This window comes from Leopardus geoffroyi, chromosome B1 (genome assembly GCF_018350155.1).
Source record: "Leopardus geoffroyi isolate Oge1 chromosome B1, O.geoffroyi_Oge1_pat1.0, whole genome shotgun sequence".
NCBI lineage: Eukaryota > Metazoa > Chordata > Mammalia > Carnivora > Felidae > Leopardus > Leopardus geoffroyi.
This window is the reverse complement of record NC_059327.1, coordinates 71,182,340-71,194,217: the sequence shown is the minus strand read 5'-3', so window position 1 is coordinate 71,194,217 and position 11,878 is coordinate 71,182,340. Positions and strand designations below refer to the sequence as shown.

The following is an 11,878-nucleotide window of genomic DNA, read 5'->3' as shown; positions in this document are numbered from 1 at the left end:
ATACTTAATATTTACAAATCTTTTCACTTTCTGGGAAAATGAGACTGTGTGACTTCCAACGGGTTCTTAAAATATTGGAATCATAGCATTAAAAATACTTTTTTCATCTGTTTTTCTCAAAATCTCTTACTAATATTTTATTCTAATGGAAACTGGAAATTTATAGTACAAATTAAAAATGCATAAGTTTGGCAAATTAGGGCTGGCTCTAGTTTATTTCTACCCATTGCTCTAGATATTGATCTTTATAACAGCATCTAATCTACAACAGCTGAGCAGCATCTAATTTGTTCTAGACATTCTATTTTATTTTTAAAGTTTATTTATTTTGAGAGAGAGAGAGGGAGAGAGAGAGAGTGCACAAGCAGGGAAGAAGCAGAAAGAGAGGGAGAGAAAGGGAATCCCAAGAAGGCTCCACACTGTCAACACAGAGCCCAACAGGGCACTTGAACTCATGAACTGTGAGATCATGACCTGAGCTGAAACTGAAATTCAGACGCTTAACTGCCCGAGCCACCCAAGCACCCCTAGACAATATTTTATATTAAAATCTTAAGCAGATGTTGGAAATAAATTTCAAAAGTGAACTTCTGTCTTTTCATTTCAGGCTTGAATGAAGTTATGGAAATATTCTATGGACTCTGGCCAATTTACGTTCCATTGGCCACTTTTCCGCACACTTTTCATTTCTGTTATACAGTGTACACTCCAGGCGTCATATAGAACTGGTATTCCTTCCTCTCTGGAAGAGCACCATTGCAGTTTAGAGTACATACAGGGAGAAGCATCGAGAGTTCTCATCTTCCCGTTTCCACAACTATGTACACAACAAGACTTCATGCAAGGATCTCTCATGGATGAACCCAGTGTTGTGTAGAGTGCTTCTATAATTCTTTCTCTCTGGAAAATATATCAGCATATGAATGAGAATGGTCCATTTTAGATAATTTTTAATCTGTTCTAATTTAGTTAACTAAAAAATTAATTATTTGCATGCTTGGATATTATAAATATTAGTGATAGCAAATATCTTGTGACATAGCTGTGACTCGTGATACCTTAGGTGAAGATTGCTGATATGTGGTACCTGACTGTTCTCTCTGTGAATGAAGGCCCACTTTAAAGGTGATTATTGACTCTGGGTGTGCATGGGTCTTGGGACAGGTGGGGGAAAAATAAAGGTGATCACTGACATTTCTTTATTTCAGGCAGATGTTAAAACCATCTAATTAAATTCTATCAGTTCATAGCACTGCACAGATCTATGCATGGCACTGGTCAAGACTGTTCCTTCTTTTCTTCCTTTCCTCCCTTTTTTACCTCCCTTCTTTCCTTTCTTGATGTCACCATTTAAAAATTTTGTTCATGTTTATTATTTATTTTGAGAGAAACAGAGACAGCGTGAGTGGTGAAGGGCAGAGAGAGGAAGAGAGGGAAATTCCCAAGTAGACTCCACACTGTCAGCCCAGAGCTCAATGTGGGGCTGGAACCCATGAAACCATGAGATCATGACCTAGGCAGAAACCAAGAGTCTGATGTTTAAGTGACTGAGTCCCCCAGGTGCCCCAATGTCACCATTTTTTAAATAGCCTGAAACTTTAAAGCTATAAATCTAAATAATTATGGGTCTTTTCAGGGATTATTACAGTGATGGGACCAAAAATAATAACATTAAAAAAAAATAAGGCTTAGAGCAATTTAAGGTTCACAACAAAATTGAGGGGAAGATACATAATTTCCTACATACCCTTCACCCCTAATATGCCTAACTTTCCCCAGTACCAATATTCCCTAGGAGAGTAGTACATTTGTTACAAATGATGAACCTACACTGACACAATATAATCACCCAAAGTCCCACCCATAGTTCATATTACTATTCACTCTTGATGTTGTATATTCTATCATCATTATGGTATCGTACGGTTTTTCACTACCCTAACTGTCCTCTGTGCTCCACCTGTTCCTCCATTATCCATTCAACACTTAGCAACCATTGATCATTGATATTTTTACTGTCTCCTTAGTCTTGCCTTTTCTAGAATGTTGTGTAGTTGGAATTGTATGGTATGTAGTCTTTTCAGATTGGCTTCTTTCATTTGGGAATAAGAATTTCTTCGTCTTTTCATGACTTAAAAGCTCTCTCTTTTTCTTTTCCCTTCCTTCCTTCCTTCCTCTCTTCCTTCCTTCCTTTCTCTCTCTCTCTCTCTCTCTCTTTATCTTTCTTTCCTTTTTTTTTTTTTTTTAGTGCTGAATAATACTCTATAGTCTGGAGGTACCACAGTTTATTAATCCATTCACCTACTAAAGAACATTGTGGTTGCTTCCAAGTTTTGGCAATTATTAATTGCACATTCATGTGCAGGTTTTTGGGTGGACACAAGTTTTCAACTCCTTTGGGTGAATATCAAGAAACATGATTGTTAGTCACATGGTAAGAGTACATTTAATTTTATAAGAAATTGCCAAACTGTTTTCCAAAGTGAGAGTACCAATTTGCCTTCCACCAGCAATAAATGAGGGTACCATTGCTCCAAATCCTCACAGTATTTAATGTCATTGGTGTTCCAAATTGTGGTTATTTAATAGGTATGTAGTAGTATCTCACCATTGTTTTTATGTGCATTTCTCTAGTGATATATGATGTGAAACATCTTTTAACATGCTGATTTGTAATTAGTATGTCTTTTTTGGTGAGGTGTCTCTTAAGTTTTTAACTTCAATAGATATTTCTTCAAGTATCATGGCTTTCGTGTCATATTGGAAAAGTTGTTGCTGTACCCAAGTTTATCTATGTGTTCTCCCACATTATATTCCAGGCATTTTATAGTTTTGCATTTTATATTTAAGTCTGTGATCTATTTTGAGCTAATTTTGGTGCAAGGTATATGGTATGTGTTCATACTTTTTCTTTCTTCCTTTCTCCCTTTCTCCCTCCCTCCCTCCTTTCCTTCCTTCCTTCCTTCCTTCCTTTCTTTCTCTTTCTTTCTTTCTTTCTTTCTTTCTTTCTTTCTTTCTTTCTTTCTTTCTTTCCTCCTTCCATTTGCATGCCCAGCTATTCTAGCACCATCTGTTGAGAAAACTATCTTTGCTCCATGTATTTCTTTTGTTTTTGTTAATGATCAGTTGACTATATGAATGTGGATCTAGTTCTGTGCTGTCTATTCTGTTCCATTTATCTATTTGTTTTTTCTTTTGCCAATACTTTTTTTATTACTATGGCTTTATAGTAAGTTTTTAAGTGGGGTCGTGTCAGTCTTCCAACTTTGTTCTTCTCCTTCAACATTGTGCTGGCTGTTCTAGATCTTTTGCCTCTATATAAACTTTAGAATCAATGTGTCAATAACAATAAAATAACTTCCTGGGATATTGATTGAAATAGCCTCAAATGTATAGATTAAGAAGAAGTGACAATCTTAAAAATATTGAGCTGCCTGTCAATGAACATGAAATGTGTCTTCATTTACTTATTTGGTCTTTGTTTTTTCATCAGAGTTTGTAGGTTTCTTCATATAGATCTTGCATATATTTTGTTAGAATTATAATTAAGTGTGTCATTTTGAGGGATGTTAATGTACAAATATTGTGTTTTTTCTAATCTCAAATTGCACATGTTTATTGTTGGTTTATAGGAAAGTGCTGGTTTATAGGAAAGTAATTATTATAGGAAAGTGATATTTATTAACACTGTATCCTAAAAACTTACTACCATCATTCATCAGTTACAGGATATCCTTGTAGATATTTCAGAATTTCTACATAAATGTTCATGTCATCTACAAACAAAGATAGTTTATTTCTTCTCATCCAATCCATATATTCTGTATTTTCTTTTCTTGTCTCATTGCATTGGCTAAGACTTCTCATACGGTGTTTAAAGGAGTGGTGAGAGGAGACATCTTTGTTTTGTGTCTGATCTAGATGGAAAAGCTTTGAATTTCTCACCAATAAGTATCATGATACTGATCTTCAGGTGTAAAGAATGATTTCAATCACAAATAGACTATTCTTGCCTTTGCAGAATCATATTTAGGTGGTAAATGCTATCTCAATAATGACATGTTTTAAAAAGAGAAGTAAATAACACCTCACAAGAAATCACAGAAAATTAAATTTGGGCCAGCCACTACCAGTAACTGCTGATACTAAAATTGAGTCTAAAACACAGACTAAAGGTTCTACAAAAGGGAGACTCAGACTGTAAATTCTGTGAAGAGAAGAATTATTACTTGTATTTACTGATATAATGCCTAGAATGTATTATGTACCCTACAGGCCAGAAAAAATACTCATTGAATGTGCTAATGAAAAATAAGTGTTTAGGAAAGTAAATAACAATTCTACTGCCATTTTCATTTTTAGATCAACTATCCACAAGAAAGAACTTCCCAGATAACCATAGTCGTGTTGACTAAAGTGTTGTGTGGGACAGAATCACTCCTGAATGCCACGGCTACTTGTTTCTTAGGAAAATTAATGTGCAAAAGGACAGTAGTAAGCAGTTTTCCAAAATTCCAGTAATTCACAATAGTTAATTAACCAGAACTAAATTTCTGAAGACTATATCATGTTTTCAATATTGTAGAAAGATAATTTGTGCATGAGCCAAGGGAGCCTGGGAAAGAGACAGAGGCTTTGTGAAATAAAACGTTCTGATGAGATTTTGGATGTCCCAGACCTGCAGTAAAAGCTCAGGCTACTGCTGCCCATGCGTGCTGGTGTCATTTCTGACAAGGGAATCTCCAATGAGTGCCCAGAAATAGGATTATGTTCCGATCATATTAGGTACACTTGTGTGGAATAATATTTCTACTACACGTGGGAAGCAACAAAATGTTAAAAGAGAATTATTTGAGTGTATCCTTTATCCTCAAATTTACACAATAATTAACTTTGCAAGATTAATTGAAACTGTTGACAGCGTGACTGGGTGTCTCAGTCAGCTAAGTGTCTGACTTTGGCTCAGATCATGGTCTCACGGTTTGTGGGTTTGAGACCTGCATCAGGCTCTGTGCTGACAGCTTGGAGCCTGGAGCCTGCTTCCTATTCTATCTCTGTCTCTCTCTGCTCCTCTCCCACTCACTCACTGTCTCTCTCAAATAAAAACATTAAAAAAATTTAAAAAAAGAAATTATTGAAACCAAATTATGCTTGTTTTGCTTACAATAAAAGCTAAATATTAACAAGGAAACATATATTACATTATGTAAATAACAAATCATAAGAATCAATATAGTTATACTTAATATTGCTTAGTAGATCTTCAAGATTGGGGTTGATTTCTACTTATTTTTTCTTTGTACAGCTGTATATCCGTTCAAATTTCGGAAGTCATCTACTTCTATGGGGCTTCAAACTGAAACTATAAAACAATGGCAAACGTTATACTACGTTACCTAAAGAATATTGTAATAAAGATTTAACCAGAGGTGGGGTTGGGTTAAACAGATGATGGGGACTAATGAGTACACTTGTCATGATGAGCACTAGGTGATGTATGGAATTGTTGAATCCTTACACCGTATACCTGAAACTAATATAACACTAGAAAAAATAATTTAAAAAAAGATTCAAGTTATGTAGTTCAAGTTAATATTACTGGAATTGAGAAAATGGGAGATTAAAATGAATAATAATTATCAATAAAGTTTTATAGACTTTTTTTAATATCAGTAAAAACTGACAGAATTTCCACTTACTAACATTTTACTGAATTGAGATATTTTTATTTATATTTAAAATTTGTATTTAATTTCTATCAACCAAATGTGGACTTCAAACATGATTTTTTTATAAACAAACTTTCAGCTGAAATTAATCTTCATGATTCTTTTTTTTTAATGTTTATTTATTTTTGAGAGAGAGAGAGAGAGAGAGTTTGAGTGGGGAGGGGCAGAGAGAGAGAGAGAGACAGAATCCAAAGTAGGTTTCAGGCTCTGAGCTCAGCACAGAGCCTGAGGCGGGGCTTAAACTCACGAATCATGAGATCATGATCTGAACCGAAGTCGGACACTTAACTGACTGAGACACCCAGATGCCCCGATCTTCACGATTCTTTAATGATAAAGATGTGACAGAATCTCACATGTGCTATTACAGTGGGACTTGCAAATATGCAAATATTAAGAATGGACGTGTACTTTGTGATCAATTATTTGATTCAACACCACTAATTTAGCAGTTCTATGGTGGTAATCTGAGAGTGATATCAGTAAAATCTTCTGGAACACTACACGTTAGATGTCAAACATCTGGACTGGGTACTTTCATTGTTAATCTTCAGATTATATGTTTTACATAAAAAGAATGCTAAAGGTTTTTAAAATGTATATTATACTTTAAAATGCACTTAGTTTTTATTAATAATCTTGAAACATTATTGCCGTTAAAGGAATCTTCATTAAATAAACATTTTTTTTCAGAAGATTGACATTACACTTAAACATTGTCATATTTTTTGAAATATCTATTTAAACTATTGATATTTTAAGGAGTTTGAGGCTTTTAGCTGCTGATGAATTTTGGTTGATCATCCAAATAAGAAGAAATAAGAAAGGAAAACAAAGAACTTCAGAGGAGATTTAGAGCAGAGGCTGAAAATATGTTAGGAAACAAAATATCAATACATATAGGTCCCCAAAATTAGGGTCAGTAGATAAAAAATGGGGGAAGGGTTGGGGCGCCTGGGTGGCTCAGTCAGTTAAGCATCTGACTCTTGATTGGCTCAGGTCATGATTTCCTGCTTTATGGGTTTGAACCCTGCATCAGGCTCTACACTGTCAGCATAGAGCCTGCTTGGGATTCATTCAATCTCTCCCTTCTCTCTTTGCCCCTCCCCTGCTCTCTCTCTCTCTCTCTCTCTCAAAAATAAACAAACTTTTTTTTTTATAAATGGGGGGGAGGGTCAAATTTTTATCCAATGAAATGGAGAAATGAATTCAATATGTGAATCGGCAATTTAAATTCACAGACCACATTGATTTCAAATAATTATTTTAAAAATTTATAGATATAAAATAAATAATTAGCCTTTGAGTTTCTGTTTACTTCTTTTTATTGCCCTTTAAACAACGGTTTGAACATCTGTCAAGGAAATGCAGTTGGGGTCTTTTAAACAAAATGTAAATTGTCAATTCCATTATATTCAAATGTATTGTTCATCCCACCCAACTGCACCATTAAACATGGGTTAGGAAGTTGATTTCCTGTCTTGCCTAACACTAGGTAAGATGAGGTCCTGTACAAGTAGTAAGGAAAGTTTTGTTCCATATAGGCAATTTTGCTTAATACTTAATGCATCAGTAAATTTAATTCAAGATATCCTTCCATGCAAAGTATACTGAATGTCTGATGTTTTGGAGACTTTTATAGATTTCAGTGATTTATTTTGTGCTGACACAAGATATTCAATGCATAAATTCATGAGAATGAAGCATGTGCTGTGAATATAATGCTCCAAAATTTAGAGGATTTTAGAGGACAGAAATACAGTCTCTTCATTAGCTTGAGGTCTCATGTTAAGGCCAGCCAAATTATCTCCAAGCCAGGGTTTAAACCCTGGGTATATGTTAGATTCTTAGAGTTTTAAAGTACTTAATACGTCCTTCCAGGCTACAACACAGAGCAATTACATGAAAATCTGTGGAGATAGAGTTTAAGGATTTTATATATATGTATATATATACACATATATATATCGTATATATATATATATCGTATATATTGTATATATATATCGTATATATTGTATATATGCATAATATATATTGCATATATTGTACATATATTGTGTGTATATAATATGCATATATTATAATATATATTATATTTTGGAGATATGTATATATATACATATCAGGATGGCAAACTGCTCATCTGAACAATGGACTGAAGTCATAGCCTTCTCTAACACTTGCCATCGCAGGAAGCAGTGATTTTCCATGGAGTTCAATTTTGCCCCTCTGAAGACATTTGGCAAAGTCTGAAAACATTTTTGGTTGTCACAATTTAAGGGTATTGTTGACATCTAGTGGGTAGAAGCCAAGAGTGTGGCTAAACATCTTACAATGCGCAAGAAATTGTTCAGACCAAAATATCAATAGTGCCAAGGTTGAGAAATCCTGAGATGGAGTCACCAGTGACTCATGCACTGGAGGACCAAGAACCAAATCCATGTATCTATAATCATTTTTAAAGTACCTTCTATTTATCTCCTAATTCTAAAAACTCTAAGAAACAATAGGAAAAAGGGATCTCTTCTCTTTCTTTCAACTTTAGCTTTCTGTTTCTTCTTCTATTAATCTTCCCTACTGCCATCCAGTTTGAAAGTGGGTGGATAGTATAAAAAGTTCATTCAAGTCTTTCTTTTTCTCTCCCTCCCTCCCTTTCTCCCTCTAACCCTTCTTCCTTCCTTCCCTTGTTCCTTGTTTTTGCGTATTTAATCCTTTGTATGTTGCCAAAGGAATTGTATTATTATGTTAAATAATAACTACAGTTTGAGGAAAGAAACCAATCCAAACCAATGGATCATGACAGAGACAGTAGAATTCACACTATGCAATTTATCATTTGACCCATATTGTAATCTTACATAGGTGGCCAAGCAAAGAATAAATTTCATAGGAAGGCCCATTTGGACACTGCAATAAAAACTCAGCTAATTATGAAAAATGTACTAATGTTTTTTTTTGCATAATAAACATGTCAGAAATAGATGCATTATATACGCTGCCATTGTGAGGCAGCTTGAGGCAGGAGATGACAGAAGCTGGTTAAAGTAATTGGAGCTTAAAGGGGATGGGGTTAGAGAAATGTAGACATGGTTTACTTGGTTGGAAAGAATTGTGGTCTCTGAATGTCTTGAATGAAGACAGTATAAGGAAGGACAGAAAGGTTGAGAATATAACTTTGGTAAGACGGCAATTTGTATGTTATGAACATTAGGTTTGTACACAAAAGGCAAAAGTACAGTTATTCTATGTTTTGATTGATGGGTAGAGATCAAGCCAAATGAGTTTATTTCTTTCATCATCAGAGTTTTTTTGTTTGTTTTTTGTTTGTTTGTTTGTTTGCAAGGAAGATAAGGTAGCTTAGACTGTTTAGATGCTATTTTGTCACTGTTACATTATCTAAAACATGTGTTTTTTTTTTTTTTTTTTTTCCTCCTCAGGAGGAATTGTTCCATAAATGGGTGTAGATTTGGTGTGTTCATGGAGAAGGTGAGTTCAGGATCTTCCTATCTCACTATCTTGAATCAGAACTCCCTAAAGCCTTAGTGTTCTTTTGCTTAAAATAATGTTATTCCAGTTTGCTTTAATAAAGGGAATTGTAGACTTGACTTCCAAATTATTAATTGGAAACTCTAGATAATTCAGGATTCTAGAAATTCTATGAGGGCCCATAGTTGGACAGGGATGAAGTAAAGTCCAGGCCTGGCACCAGGATTTCCAGACATTCAGCTATCAGTAGGTTTAAACCTCATCAGGGAGCAAATTTTTGTTGGTCTAAGTCTATGTTGCTCATACATTTGGGCTACAGTTTTTGCTTAAATATCTTTGTTTCTGCATAATAATTGTCTGATTCTTATGACTATGCTTTTTCCTTGGTGTTCTGCTTCAAATTCTTTCCTGAGACTGGAGACCTGTTCTGAACTCCAGCCCTCAACAGTCCTTGCCAGCTCCTGGCTCCTATACTACAGCTCTCGTCTCCAAAACTACCAGCTGAGTAGAGATAGGTACATGCAATGATTGATAAGAGTGAAATCAAGGTCTCCAAGTGAGTAAGTGAGTGAGTGAGTGAGTAAGTGAAAACACAACGGGAAAGAAAACATTTGGTAAAGTCGTCAGTGATTCTTGACCCCAAAATAAGCCTTTTCTAGATCATAAGAGAAGCAGTCATCTTTCATCATTTTGATCCTGCGTGCAAAAAACCAGAAATGAAATATTTGCAGTGATGCAAGCTGGCTTTGAAATCAGCAAGCCTTGGCTCACACCCTTCACCAAATTGGCACATTCGTTGGGAATGGTGTTCAAAGCAGCTTACAGTAGGAATGGGAAAAGCAGCTTTTGATTCTCTGAAAAAAAAAATATACGACAGTATTTCCTTTGGAATTCACACTCAGGCTTGACACTCTCAGCATATAAATGTGCAGAAAGACGAAGGCATCTTACATTCAAATTTAATTAATTTATTATTAGGCAACTAAGCTGTGTGTAACAGCAGGTGCTGATTGATTTAACGACAAGTGTACTTACTCCACGTTTTAAAATATCCCATGAAGTGTCTAATTTCACTCTGTGAAGTACTTCTGTGTAGCAACTCAGAGAAAATTAGATTAAATCCATGTATCTTACGGTTTGGGGGTGGTTTACTAATAAGATGCTGATATGGTACGTACAGGCTAACCTGCAAAGATGAGGTTGGTCTTTGGTCTTTGGTCTTTGGCTTTCCCATATAGCCTTTTATTGTCTTCAGTTGTCACTGGTCCGGATCTTGCAGACATTCCTATAGTGCTGAGCAGTTAAAAGACATGGTCTCAAGTTCTTTCCCATCTTGAAGGTGGCAAGTGATAAAGCTGACAAACCAGATACTAAGGAGAAGAAACCTGAAGCCAAGAAGCCTGATGTTGGTGGCAAGGTTAAGAAGGGTAACCTCAAGGCTAAAACGCCAAAGAAAGGGAAGGCCCACTGCAGCCAAAACCCTGTCCTAGTCAGAGGAAGTGGCAGATATTCCCGATCTTCTACGTATTCGAGAAAGGCCGTGTTCAAGGGGAAGTATTCAGCACTGAAATTCAGGCTTGGAGATTGGGGCGCCTGGGTGGCGCAGTCGGTTAAGCGTCCGACTTCAACCAGGTCACGATCTCACGGTCCGTGAGTTCGAGCCCCATGTCAGGCTCTGGGCTGATGGCTCATGATGGCTCAGAGCCTGGAGCCTGTTTCCGATTCTGTGTCTCCTTCTCTCTCTCTGACCCTCCCCCGTTCATGCTCTGTCTCTCTCTGTCCCAAAAATAAATAAACGTTGAAATTCAGGCTTGGAGAGAAAAAGGAGAAGGTTCTTGCTACTGTCACAAAGTCACTTGGTGGTGACGAGAATGGTGGCAGCAAAGTGGTTAAACTTCACAAAATGCCTGGGCATTAGCTTACGGAAGGTATGCTCAGAAGCTGTCGAGTCACAGCAAAAAACCTGTCAGGCAGCAGGTGAGAAAACTGGGAGCTAACATCACTCCTGGGATCATTTTTACCATCCTCCTTACCATCCTCCCTGGAAGCCACAAAGGCAAGAGGGTGGTTTTCCTGAAGCAATGGAGCAGTGGTTTGCTACTTGTGACTGGTCCTCTGGCCCTCAATCGAGTTCCTCTGTGCAGAACACCCCAGAAATTGGTGATTGCCACTTCCACCAAAATTGATATCAACAGTTGGAAAATTCCAAAACGTCTCTCTGATGCTCACTCCAAAGGGAAGAAGCTGCACACACCCAGACACCAGGAAGGTGAGATCTTCGACATGGAGAAAGAGAAATAGGAGATTACAGAGCAGTGCAAAGTTGATCAGAGAGCCGTGGACTCACAAATTCTGCCAAAACTAAAGCTGTTCCTCAACTTCAGGGCTAACTCCACTCTCACAAATGGAGTTTATCGTCAGAAATTGGTGTTCTAAATTTCTTACAAGGAGCCTAATTAAATAACTGATCCATTAAAAATGAAAAAAAAAAAAGACAGTCTTAAAAATACAAAAACCACAGACAGGCATTAGACAGTAGATTTCTGGAGATACTCCTTCTATAGCCATCCTCAAAAAATACACATTTAAAGATGAGAATTTCAAGTTAATAATATGGGGATACATTTCAGGGGGAAAATGGAGGCAGTTCACAACACCTC

The 11,878-nt window shown here is 36.3% G+C and overlaps 1 pseudogene; it reads left to right on the top strand.

Moving 5' to 3' along the window:
- The first annotated feature begins 9,209 nt into the window (after positions 1-9,209).
- LOC123596379 lies at positions 9,210-11,654 on the top strand (annotated as a pseudogene).
- Positions 11,655-11,878: the final 224 nt, after the last annotated feature.